General features: G+C 37.0%; 1 protein-coding gene across 5 annotated transcripts in view; it reads left to right on the forward strand.

Annotated features, from left to right (window-relative positions):
• Window positions 1-14,412, forward strand: part of TENM3 (teneurin transmembrane protein 3) — a 592,885-nt gene that overhangs the window by 396,044 nt on the left and 182,429 nt on the right. The window lies entirely within an intron of this gene.

The following is a 14,412-nucleotide window of genomic DNA, read 5'->3' on the forward strand; positions in this document are numbered from 1 at the left end:
TTGCTCAGAGGAGAGCCTGCTTCTCCCTCTTTCTCTGATGCTCCCTGTGGTTGTGCTCTGTCAAATAAATAAATAAATAAATAAATAAAAGCTTTAAAAAGAAATTTAGGTTGTATTTGGCTTAATAAGTTTAAAAATGAAAACAATGTTTTTAAAGACTTTTTTGTAGAAGGAAATTAAGAAATATCTTTTGGATATGCTCACTATATATAAACATCTTCTTTGGACCAAAAAAAAAATATATATATATATACTATATATATATAGTATATATATATATGATAAATATATTTTTATTGCTTTATTTGAATAAATGGTGAAAGTCTGGAAAATAAGACCTTACATTAAAATAAAATTTCACAGTTTATAAAAATACTTTAATATACATTATCTCTTTGAATCCTCCATATAAGAGTGATTATTAATCCCATCGTACAGATGAGGAATCAGAGAAGTTAAAACAGGAAATTGATCTACTCAAGCTGCAGTTGCTAAATTTCAGACCGGGAACTTGAACCCGGGTATTACAAGCTGAACGTTGGTTTCTCCCCAGATTCCTATGTGGAAGCTGTAAATCACCCCCTCGTGTGACTGTATTTGGCGATAGGTTAAGTCTAAAGAGTACTTAAGGTTAGGTGAGATAATAAGGGTGAGGCCTTGATTCCATAGGCTTGCTGTTTTTCTAAGGAGAAAGACTAGAGAGCTAGCCAGCTCTGCCCAGTGAGATGCAGGGAGAAAGCAGCTCTCTGCGAGCCAGGAAGAGAACTATCACTAGAAACTGACTCTGCCGGGCCTTGTTCTTGAACTCCCAGCCTCCAGAACTGTTGGAAAGCAAATTTCCATTTTTTAAGTCCCCCAATCTGTAGTATTTTGTTATGGCAGCCTGAGCGCACTACTATGCCAGCTCGTGTTTACTCTTCTCCACTGTAAATTCATTTATCTCTTCAACGGAATATTTTAATAAACTGGTCTGAAATGCTTGTGGATTCATGACAGGGAAGATCAGAAGATCCGTGGAAGAGTATCTTACGCACCTGCTTTCTTTTGAACCTCTGTTGTGAGAGGAAGGTTTCTAGTGGCAATTAGCATCCTATATAAAGTCCGAGCCTTCCAGCTTCAACAAGCCATGCTTACTACTATTTTAAAAGGCACAACAAAGCCTCAGGAAATCCAGATCATTAATCTACTAAACAATAGTACCTTGCATTTCTGTAGTACTTTGCAGGTCCTTTCGCTGCACCATCCTTTCTGTTGGTGCTAAGTCATTACAGCAGCGGAAAAATTCACGTTGGGAAGAGGGCTTTTAGTGCTGCATACACACAAAACACTACCCCAAAATTATTAACAGGGAAGGGCATTCACTAAATATGCAAGTGTCAGCTTAAACTATGACTATTTCCCTTTTCATCAAAGAGCATCATTGCATGGTTTCCACCTAACAGATCACCCTCATTGCACATCCCAAGAAGGGGAAAGATACTGTGGGTTCTGTTCAAGTTTTTTTGCATCTCCACAATATTTAATGTTTGCGGTAACACCCTTCTCTGCCTGGACACCATCATGTGATTGGAAGGAAACTTAAAAAATTTTATTCTGTTTCAGTGAAAGGCATTTGTAGATAACGTGGACTCAATAAATTGCAGATAACAAATACGAGATCAAAATAATACGCTAGGGGAAAAGTCAATGGCAAAGTTAGTGTTGTGGGGGAAATGAGGTCGGCAGTGTTATTGGATACTTTCTGAGTGTTTCTTGATCACTTATTTTTCCTATAGTTACTGAAATATTCAAAAAAGAAAAATCAGAGAAAGGTTTCAAGTAAACTAAATCTTTTTTTCCTAAAATTGATTAACTATAGTTTTTAAAATGCATTATAATTGCCATCGTAACTTTTAAGAGACTGGTTAGTTTTCTGTTAAGTTTGAAAGTTTCATGCTGGCTTTTATTTTTTTCAGTTCTTTCCATAAGCAATTTTAATATCAAAATCTGAAATAAATTTAAGTTTGATACAAAGTGATTTTGACTATATGTACCTTAAGATGTTACTAGTTACAATATGTGTAATACAGAATGGTTTATTTTAAAAATAAACTATTTTTAATATTCATAACAAGATAATATGGTAGGATATTTGTGCCATGAATTAATATGGTCAGATTTTCATAATACTTAAATCAAAATAAAGTAATTTTTTTACTGTATGTCCCTTTAATGTTTTATATGTATAACTGAAGATAATATGGGGCTTTTCATTACCTTAAAATTTGAATATTCATAATGTAATTTAATATGTTTCAAGAAAATAGTATGTAATACCTAAAAGAATTTTAGAACTAAAAAACTTCAGAATTCATTGCCTGAGCCAACCATGCCCCCAAACACTATTTTTTTTTTTACAGAAGAGAAAAACTGAGCCCCAGAAGTTAGTTGATTCATATGAGGTTACGTTTAGTTAAAGCTAGCATGAAACCCTAGGTCTCCTGTTTCCTTTTTTAGTGCTTTCTTCTGTACAAGATATCTTTGTGACAAAGAATATATTATCTGAAAGGCATAGCAAATTTGCATTATTTGGAATATTCGGGATGCTTTTCTTATTCTTTAAAGCCATTTGTTATAGTGTAATAGCTTTTAGTTGCTTTCTAGCCTGTCCTTATCCATATTACAAATATGTGCTCTATTTATATCATATCATGTACTCCATTTAAAGTCAATAAAATTTAATTGCATTAAAATCAAATGCTCATTAGGTAATGCAAGAGGAGAGAAGTATTTATTGATCTTATGTCAACAATTCTTTATTGTCAAGATGGGGATAGCATCTTCCCTTTTTGCTTATTCTCTTAAGAAGTATTATTCTTAAAAAGTAAAATATTTTAAAATGGGTAGAAGAATAGCTAGAAACATATACTGAGATATTTTGAAGGTATTTTTATCCAGGTTTCTATGCATGTATAATAGGTAAGTTTTATGTATGTTTCTGTGAGAAATGATTACGTAAAACTAAGAATTCCATAGAGGATTAATCTGTGGCATTACTAGGGTTAAGTATAGTAAAAGAGGAACTGTTCTAACAAGGAGAAGGTAGCCATTTACATTTGTTTCCATCCCCTGAAATAAGTTAGGGTTCTTAACTTTTTAGATTAGCTGCACGTTTTTGAACAGCAACCATAGAAGTCAGAATATCTTTAAAGAGAAGTTACAGCCATTTAAAAGAAGTTTCCTTTTATAAAATATAACCCCCAAAAGCTGTCATCCAATAACAAAGAAGACAATAGCAGAGATAATTTATATGAAACAAGAAGGAGATGAGTAAGTCCATGTTCTGTATAATACGACAGCCATAAACATGGTATTAGGAAGTTTGGAAAAAGCTGTTTAGCTCTCAAGAAGGCTCTGTTCTTGCCTTCTGTAACTCTCTCTGGATATATATTGTGCTCCTTTATCATGTCTTCTTTTGTCTTAGACCTACTCTTTCATATTTAATCACTCTTCATCTTTCTGATGCCATCTGAGTGATTTCCTCAGATTTCTTTTCCAATCCGCTGGTACTCTTTACAGTTGTGTCTAATATACTCTTTAAACTATCCAGTAAGTGTCTGATTTCAATGGCTGCATTTCTTCCTATTTATCCACATTCTACTTTTTTGAACTTCCTTTTTCTCATACTGTCTTATTCACATGGTTTTCACTTCTTTTAAGTCTTTGATCATTCTAAACATACTTAAATTTTATCTGATGGTTATATTATCTGAAGTTTTGGGGGAGATCTGTTCTGCTGTCTATTTTGTCTATAGATTTTGGCTCAGTGTGGATTGTTTCCTCTTAAATTTTGCAACTTCAGACTGTAAATTTATTGAGAGCTGTGTTTTATTTGTGGAAATCCTTTGTGACTTCAGTTGAGAGCATATTCTTTTAAAGAAGTTTTGCATTTGTTTCTGCCAGGTCCCCCAGGGAGGAGCATTGCACTTTTAATACTAATTTATTGGCTTGGGGTTCCAGAACTACGTTCAGAGTGTAAGCTTCAACCTCATATGACAACCCTAGGAAAGACTAAGCCAGTGGTTAAAATTTTCAGGAGTCGATTTCTTCCCCATGCAGGGATTAAGAAACACAGCGAGATTCCTTTTTGTTCCATTTGCAATGAGAATTTTAAGTCTACTCTTAGACTACAGGTATGGCACTTCCAAAGTCTCATATACATAGGGGTCTCGGTAACAACTGACGTGTTATCTCTTGTTTCCTCATTGGACATTACAAAGTTTACAGAGACAGGAAGATCTCCCCAGATCACCTGCTTTGAACAAATTTTCTCTCACTTTGGTTTCTGGCCTATTCTTTCTTTTTAATTCATTTATATTAACCTAAATATAAGTTGAGCGGTAGGATAAGACCATTGGCTGTTTAGCTTCCTGTTACATCCTTAGCACCTGGAACAGAGCCTGGTACCTGTTAGACACTCCATACTTATACTGAATGAATCAATCCAAAAGGTATTTATTATATTTTACCCAGAACTTCCAGAATTTTGTGGCAAGGGAATTGATGGGTCATCCAGATGGCCACATGGTTTGAAAGAGAAAGCACAGGGCACTCTCAAAGGAAAAGAATGCAAAGATTTAAAGTCTTTAAATCTTTCTTCTAATCCTCATTTGAAGGTATCACCCTAAGGAAACTAAAACCAAATTCTCACTAACTTAGTAAGTACAGTAAATCGGTTCATCTGTGCTCACTGAAATTATACCCTCTGGACAGTGCAAGTCTTTCTTTTGTATCTTCTCTCTCTAAGGTTTTCATACTCAAATGTCTTTATATAAGTTATCTTGCAATCAGTTGTCTGCTCCTGAAGGTGATAAGAACAATACTGTTTATTTATATAGTATTTTATGATTTTTAAAGCACATTTTAAACTTTCATTTGATTTGCATGTAGCTGTGTGAAATGTTTAAGTGACATGGCAAGTGAAATGTTAAGTGGTGGAAATTTTTACATGGTGCCATATTATTTTTATTTATTTATTTATTTATTTATTTATTTATTGGACAGACAGAGATCACAAGTAGGCTGGGGGGGGCTGGCGGAGCAGGCTCCCCGCCGAGCAGAGAGCCCAATGTGGGGCTCGACCCCAGGACCCCAGGATCATGACCTGAGCCGAAGACAGAGGCTCTAACCCACTGAGCCACCCAGGCACCCCTTTGGTGCCATATTTTAACCAAAGGCTTGTAAAGTTGCCTCAGTGAACAACCCACTTTCAAAAACTTGTCTTATGTGAAAATCACTAGATAAAATAATGAACCAGAAAAGCAAGTTTATGTGAAAGTAATTTTCTGAATGAGGTGAGACCTTTCTTTTCCAATTTCCCTGTTACCATTTTAGGTGGTTATCTTACTAGTACAGTATTGTAGGGGGTAAAGGAACGGAGGAGTCACCCTGAATATCTAAATATTTGTGCTCTAATTTAAGCTCCATTGAGGTGTGGTCTGACTAAAAAGATATATTTCCTTAATTCATATTTTCCCCATTTATAAGGAAAGTCTTGCTACTTGACTTTTCTTTCCTCATAGAGAAATAATGACAGTTAAATGTCTATAACGTATATATGAGATTTTCTGGGTAAAGGAAAAAACTGTGTATAATTTACTATTTTCACTGTCTTAAAAATTTTTGAATTTATATTATACCCTTCCCAGTATCTCTTGAAATATAGCCAGATGAAAGAGGTGTTATTACCTAACTTTACCATCAGAATTAATTTCCATAAAGCCCCAGAATTAGTTGATATTGGAACATAAGATTAAGCTAAATCCAAGAATCAGAATGGGATTTTAAAACTCAAAAGCTAACTATGATTTTGTCCTTGTACGTTTGGAACATCTACTCCAAGCTCCAGTCACTACAGTTAAAATTAATATGGTAATAAAATGTACAACAAAAGGTTGTTTTCTTTTGGTGACCTGTTTAATGGAAGAGATCAGCTTCAAAGAAAATTCAGGTTTCATTTATAACAGGTAGAAGGGGATTAAAGATAAAGCCAGGAGGTGAAGTGAGAATGAACACATTTTACAATATAGAAACAAGGGTTTTAGCCTCATCTTTGCTAACCACCAATAAATGAGTTGTCTAAATGTTTGTCTAGTTCAACATGGTCTGTGTATCATAATGTTAAACTAGTAGAGGATCAGAACCAGAATCTACTCCTTTATTCAACTTGCAGGTGGTGGTGTCCAAGGGGACACAAGCTGTAGGCAAATGACTACCTAGAAGGTGTTTTGTCTAACCACACTTCTCAGGGGTTCAGTAAAATTAAAAATGTTTTTGTCCTTTTGTATTTCTTTCTCTCTCCCCCACCTCGTCCCTTCCTCTTCCTTCCCCTCCACACCAGTTTGTCTTTTGTTACCATATTTTACTCAAATCGCAAACAATTGGATTTTTTTTTTTTTGTTTTTAAAGATTTTATTTATTACTTATTTGACAGAGACACAGGGAGAGGGAACGCAAGCAGGGGGAGTGGGAGAGGGAGAAGCAGACTTCCTGCTGAGCAGGTAGCCGGATGCGGGACTCGATCCTGGGACTAGATCCCAGGACACTAGGATCATGATCTGAGCCGAAGACAGCTGCTTAACAAGATATATTTTATATATATATATATATACAATAACAAATAACAATTGTTTTAATACAACACAGCTGTCAGCTCCTCAGCCCTATCCTCCTTATGAAGTGAGATAGTTCTTCTCTAGGGCATTTGCTGCCCCATAACTGAGATCCAGGGAAGGAGGAGGACAAACTCATGAAGAAGTGTGAGGCATGGGGCAGTTGGGGTGACTGCGCTGTCAGCTGCTCATCTCCCCCTCACCTCTCACCTGACACTTATTTTCAGCCCCTCCCACATGAAGAGGCACGCACGCACACATGCACACGCACATGCACACAAGCAGACTTTAATCCCCCAGCTTTCACACTTGGGAGATCATTTCCACTGTGTTCCACAAAGGCCACAGCCCAGGGCCGTAAAGCAGAGAGGAACTGGGGCTGAATTTGATATAACGGTCTAGAAACTGCTTTTAATCTAAAAATACACACACACACACACACACACACACACACACACACTGGGGCTGAATGGATATAGTGGTCTAGAAACTGCTTTTAATTTAAAAATACACACACACACACATACACACCACCACCACCACCCCCCGTGAATATGACCAGATCTGTTTTTTAAAAAACAGGCATCTCCCACACCACCTTTTAATAATTCTTTACTTGGTTCTGTGGTCACACGACATGGGAAAAAGAGACTCAGGTTGACTTTACAACGGTGAGATAAAATTCCCTCTTCCGTGGGAACCGACACCACGTGAGTTTATTTCTGATTCTTAGGATGTTTCCGATTCTTGCTTTGGTACCTGTTAAAGGAAGAACTTTTCCCGTTCGGACGTACTTGACTGTGTGTCCTTGCGTCTCGTGATAATGGTATCAATTGCTAAAAGGCTTCTCAGTTATACTTGGTCCTTGAACAACATGGGTCTGAACGGTGTGGGTCCATTCAGACGTGGGTTTTTTTTGTTTTTTGTTTTTTTTTCAATAAATACAACCCAGTGTTGTATCTGTATTTTCCCTTTCTTACTATTTTCTTTTCTCTAATTCTCTTTCTTATAAGATAATACGTAATACATATCAGATACAAAATATGTGTTCATCAGCTGTTTATGTTATTGGTAAGACTTCTGGTCAACAACAGGCTATTAGTAATTAAGTGTATTGGGGAGTCACAAGTTATACTCGAGGTTTTCTACTGTGCAGGGTGTCTATGCCCCTAACCCCTGTGTTCCTGGGTCAGCTGTACTGTTTTCCCTCATGATGTTCTTCCCTGAAGAGAGTTCTTTCTTTTCTACCCTGAATAAGTTACTATTTATTACTTACTATATCTTTCAGATCCTTTAAGCACTACAGAATAAATGAAGCTCAGAGAGATAGATACTCAAGAGATAGGGATACTCAAGAAAATAGGGCCACTGAAAAATAAATATCCACATTATTGTCATTCTCTCTATGGTACCTTTCACCTCACTGATCATAATAGCCTCGTTGCTATTACAGAGACATTGTCACAACTTTCTTTTCTTCCCCCTGCAGAGTGCTGTCAACATGCCTTACATTTGCTTAGAATTGGGGTTTTATAAGTTGCTTAAACTGGAATCTGCCCCATTATCAGAGAGCTTCTGTGGCTCCTAACACTTTCATGATTTCTCAACACACCTTACTCAGTGCATGCCATGATCCAAGTCATTACCCCATGTCAGTGGGTTTGAGGTGACAACCTTAAATGACACTATTGGGCTATACATTCTTTGGTGGCACAGGGCTGAGGAAAATGACCAAAGTCTTACCTATCTAATATTTATCATTCATGTTATGTGAGCTGGGGCACCTGGGTGGCTCAGTCGTTAAGTGTCTTCCCTCGGCTCAGGTCATGTTCCCAGAGTCCTGGGATCGGACCCCCCTTCAGGCTCACCTGCTTCTCCCTCTCCCACTCCCCCTGCTTGTGTTCCCTCTCACCCTGTCTCTCTCTCTGTCAAATAAATATATAAAATCTTTAAGAAATATAAAATAAAAAATAAAATTATCTGCTGTAGGGACGTCTGGGTGCCTCAGTCGGTTAAGCATCTGCTTTCAGCTTAGGTCATGATCTCAGAGTGTTAAGATCGAGTGCCATGTCTGGCTCCCTGCTTAGTGGGGAGTCCGTTTCTTCTCTCTCTACTCCTCCCTACCACTCGTGCTTTCTCCTTCTCTCTCTCTCTGTCTCAAATAAATAAATCTTTAAAATTTTTTTAAAAAATAAAAATAAAAATCATCTGCTATCACTTATGTTTACCAAATAAAAACAAGCAGCTGCTAGGCTGTCATGAAGTTATATGAGTAATAAGAACTTGAAAAAAGGTAGAAAGAAGGAGTGTGGTGAATAAAGACTCTCATCGAGTATAATAATTTTTACTAAGCATATGAGAAGAATTTTATTTTAAAAAGGGAGAAAGAATATTTTGAGAAAATAACCTACACCTTTTCTAAAATACCTAATCTGGAACACTTCTAATCATAAGCTTTCAAATACAAGGAAGACATAACTGTGTTGGGTAAAGCTGTAATATGTATGTATTTTATTTATTGTTTCATATCTTATAGGTTTGTATTTTATATATTCATACTTATTTTAGGTAATCTTCCCATTATTTTCACATCTTAGAAGGTAGATTTTGACTACTGGAACCTCTGGTGCGGTTCCGGAGAAATATTCCTAAAACCTGAAGTCTGGGCGAAGTAACATGGCGCCTTGCCTGTGTGGGATGAGCCCTGAAGGTGCCATTATTGCCTAATTGTTACTGATCAGCCAGCACATTTCTAGGAGTCTTTGAAGTACAAGGCTGAGTGAAGATACTGAAAAGTCCAAAGAAATTTAAGTTAGAGTCCCTGCCTTTCAGGGTCTAAGAATTGAGGAGCTAAGACAGGTTGCAAATGACCTTGCAATTAAAGGTCCTATGGGCAGGCTCTGCACTTTACCAACTCAATGTGCTCTTCATTGAATTCTTCACAAAATATTCATCCATCAAATATAGATTGAGAGAATGAATATTTATTTACTGACCACATATCTACCCATATGTGCTTCTTAGGGGTTCCAAGGTGAATTTGATGTGGATCCTGCCCCTATAGAGTCTAACAGGAGACACGAGACCTATACAATTAATTGTGACAGGGGAGATGAAAAGAGCCATGAAAAAGGCTCAGATAAAATACTCTACGACTCAGAGAAGAAATAACTGATTTCTACTTGAAGAAAACAGGAATGTCCTCTTTCTTAGAGCTTGAAGTACGTAGGGTTTGGATAGAGAAAAATGGAGGATAATGTCTTTCCAGTTAGGAGCAAATATGCTTATGCGGAAAGGTGTATACACTGGGTACAGCAAGCTTGACGAGAACAAGATATATGGGGGAACATTTGCAAAACTATTTTGAGGACTAACTCAGGAAAATATGACATTTGCCTTCAGAAAGTGCATTTTATGTTTTATAGGTACGAGGAAGCCCTTTGGAGTTTCTAAGGAAAATGACATGTTCAGAGCTATGCCTCAGGGACATTAAACCTGGTAACTCTGAGGTCTAATTGTCCCCTCTATGACTCAGAGTTGTTGTATCCACAACTTTCTCAAATCTACAGGAATCTTGTATCAATGAATCAGCCTAAAGCAAGGGCCACAGTTGGTGTTTTGGTTGGTCTTAATGTGGATCTGGTCACAAGTATCAGATTTTAAGTGCTTGTCTCCAAATCTGACCCTATTCTGTTTCTTTGTATCCATTTTTTGTTTGTTTGTTTTAGTACGGGAGAGGCAGAGGGAGCAGGAAGAGAGAGAATCTTAAACAGGCTCCACCATCCTGAGATTATGACCCTGAGATTAACCCTCTCATTACCTGCAAAGGTACCTCTGATTTAACGGAGATGTAGATACTCTTAATTTTTCATGTCAAGACTAGGATGGTTAACTGACTGAGCCATCCAGGCACCCCTCTTTGTGTCCATTTTGAACCCAAGTCATAAAATTTTTCCTGGATGATCAGTTTTTCTTCCTCTGCGGACTTAAAAGAAAATTTTCTCTCTATTTTCAATACCAGTAATGGTTAATGCTTTTCTCAAGCAAACCTTGTGATCGTAAAAACATCCCAAATCAGGTAACTGATCATGTTTCCCTTTTTGTGTTGACAACTAGATAAATAATTTAGAGCCAGATTTGTATCCTTCTTTAAAAATGTACAGAACTATACAGCAGGCATTTTGTCCATTTGCTTTAGATCTGGCTTTATGTTATTGTTCCCACTTTATTTTCTTTTATTCTCTCTTTCTTCCTTTCGGTCTGTGTTTAATTTTCTTTTATCTTGTTATGCTTGATAAATTTATGCTGTCTTGAATAAGTGGGTATAGATACATACTTCCACCACTTCTTACATCCTATAAGCCCAGATCCCTAGAGGCAGCGTGCACCTCCAAGGGAATCCTCGGATTTTGCCTCTGTGGACTGCTGCAGGATTTAAATTTCTGGTCATCCATCCCATCTCTCTCAGGCTCTGCATTTATTCTCTTCCATCAAATTTTAGAGTGAATCTAGCTTTCATTATCTGGATTTGTTTTATAGGAAGACCTCATGATTAGGTAGTCAGATCCAAAGAGGTCCCAGCAGACAGAACACATTGTGCTGAAATCACCTGGATAAATAATTGAAAAGGGCATGGATCTTTTTTTTTTTAATTTTTAATTTTTATTAACATATAATATATTATTAGCCCCAGGGGTACAGGTCTGTGAACCGTCAGGCTTACACATTTCACAGCACTCACCATAGCACATGCCCTCCCCAATGTCCATAACCCAACCACCCTCTCCCTCACACCACACCCGCCCCCCACAGCAACCCTCAGTTTGTTTTGTGAGGTTAAGAGTCTCTTCTGGTTTGTCTCCCTCCCGATCCCATCTTGTTTCATATTTTCCCTCCCTTCCCCCACCCTCCCGTTGCCTCTCAAATTCTTCATATCAGGGGGATCATATGATAATTGTCTTTCTCTGATTGACTTATTTCACTTAGCATAATACCTTCTAGCTCCATCCACGTCATGGCAAATGGCAAGACTTCAGGTTTTTTGATGGCTGCATAGTAGTCCATTGTATATATACACCACATCTTCTTTATCCATTCATCTGTTGATGGACATCTAGATTCTTTCTATAGTTTGGTTATTGTGGACATTGCTGCTATAAACAAGGGCATGGATCTTTGCATGATGTCTTGTTCATCATAAGTTCTTGAGGGGGGCTTGCCAAATGAATGAGTGAACCTAGAGAAGGCCACCGTAGTGCCAATTAGTTTTGAGACCTTAAATGGAAATTTATTCTCACTGTTTAAGAATCCTTTTTTTTTTTTAAGATTTTATTTATTTATTTGACAGAGATCACAAGTAGCCAGAGAGGCAGGCAGAGAGGGGGGAGAGAGCAGGCTCCCTGCTGAGCAGAGAGCCCGATGTGGGGCTCAATCCCAGGACCCTGGGATCATGACCTGAGCCGAATGCAGAGGCTTTAACCCACTGAGCTACCCAGGCGCCCCATAAGAATCCTTTTTTAAAGATTTATTTGTTTTGGAGAGGGAGTACATGTGTGAGTGGGGAGGAGGGGTAGGCAGAGGGAGAGCAAGAATCTTCAAGCAGACTCCTCACTGAGCGCAGAGTCCAATGTGGGGTTTGATCCCAGGACCCTGACATCACGACCTGAGCTAAGACTAAGAGTTGCCTGCTTAACTGACTGAGCCACCCAGGTACCCCAAGAATAAGAATCTTTAATTCAACATATTTAAATATGTGATGATGGCAATAGATCTTAAAATCATTTCATCCTCAAGAACAATCTTAATATCCATGATGTTTTAGCCATTACCTAGTACTTTCACTTATTGACTTAGCATATCTTTGGAACATAGAGGCTTGATAAATGTTTGTGGACTGTGTGACTCAGTAGGTAATCGAATGAGTAAATGAGTTCATTTCACTGAATCCTAAAATTAAACTAATACCTACATGGGACGGTATTATTTTCCACATTACAAATGAGAAAACTGAGATTCACTATGGTGATGCCTCACAGAGTTAGAAATTAAATTTGGTATCAACTGCTACTCCACACTGCTCTCTCCTCTAGTTAGTATAATATCCAATACATAATTTATACATCATATGTATAGTATAGTTCCATTCTTTCGTGGAGCCATGCTTAAAAACATGCATCATTTGACATATCCCTCTGCTTCTTTTTAGACTCAATCTTAATACTTCTCCCTTTGAAATGTTTCAGTCATTTCTTTCTTCTCATTGCATTGATACTAACCTAGTTAAGGCCCTTAGCTTATTGTGAAATAAATATATACATGCATACATACATATATATATATACATAGATACATATAATGTGTATATATACATATATATGTATGTATGCATGTATATATTTATAAAAGCAGCTTTTGAAATGCTCCTCAAAGACCTCCATAGATATTCTAATCATATGCACTAATGCTGGAGAAGACAAAATTAATCATATGGTACCTGAATACTAAATGTTCTTTGAGTTTTAAGCTATTTCTTTTTTTCTAACACAATTAAAACTGTATGTGCTAGTTTAGCCCTCTCATTACCTCCAAGGGTACCTTTAATTTAATGGAGATGTAGATACTCTTAATTTTTCATGAGCACCAAAACAATGGAGCAAGCAAGATTTCTGTGGTTTCTAATATAGGGATCCTCAAGAATAGAGACTGTGCAAGAAAGTAGCTTCATTTCTGTCCCTCATTTCAAGAGTAAGAAATTATTAGTTGTTAAGTGATATTATATGGATTGTTAGAGACCATTAGAAATACACGGTAATTACTGATATTATGTGCTATGGGAGGAGTTATTTTAATTATTGTGCCTTGTAAAGAGGTTTGATAATACATGTTCAAGCTATTATATATCAAGTATTCATTTCATGCAATCAGAATTACAGCGTTAGACTCTATTTGGCATAACAATTGCTGCTGGAGTTCACACAGCAGATGAAAGATAGCCCCTGTGTTTCCTATTCTCTTTTAATACGTGCATTTATATTAATAGCATGATTTAATACATCACTTTAAAATTATATTGCACTTCGAACTGCCTTTAGTCAAAAATTGATATCTTCTATGTGTGGAACCATAATAAGTTTAGCATTAAATTAAGGAGTCGTCTGTCTGTTTGTTAAAATGTGGTGTTTGTGAATTCTAGCATGTCCAGAGGCAGGCAATGAGATTGAAAAGTTAGTTTCATGTTACATTAATTTGTAAATTTTAACTTACGACTTATTAAGCCTTAGGGAATTTCTCCACGGCCTTGCATTGTGTTTATATTTTGAAGTCGCTGGATCCCTTACGATCGTGGTTTCAAACACAATATTTGTACCGCTGACATAGTGGCGTGAGTCGCTCTGGTCACCTATGACTTCCTCTAAGATATGGTTATACTGCATGCTGTGAAATTGGAAAATCTGTTCTGTGTGTGTTCTAATGGATGTAACGGTCATTAAGTATATGAGTCTTCTGACGTCGTAGTCAGATGTGATTCAGTCTGTTAAATATCCATGAAACAACATCTGCTTCACAGAGTGACCTTCTGCTAAAGAATACTTAGCGTCTATTAGTGGATCATAACGCAAATCTGCCTTATTTGAAATGCACTAAACTAGAGTAGTCTACTGCTGTTTAGCAACTAGCTTGTAATAATTTATTGCAGTTAAATAAAGCTTAAAAAAACTCCATTAAATAATTATAGGGATTATATGCATTTCGAAAACCTTTG

Source organism: Lontra canadensis, unplaced genomic scaffold (genome assembly GCF_010015895.1).
Source record: "Lontra canadensis isolate GAN:19392208 unplaced genomic scaffold, GSC_riverotter_1.0 scaffold39, whole genome shotgun sequence".
Lineage (NCBI taxonomy): Eukaryota > Metazoa > Chordata > Mammalia > Carnivora > Mustelidae > Lontra > Lontra canadensis.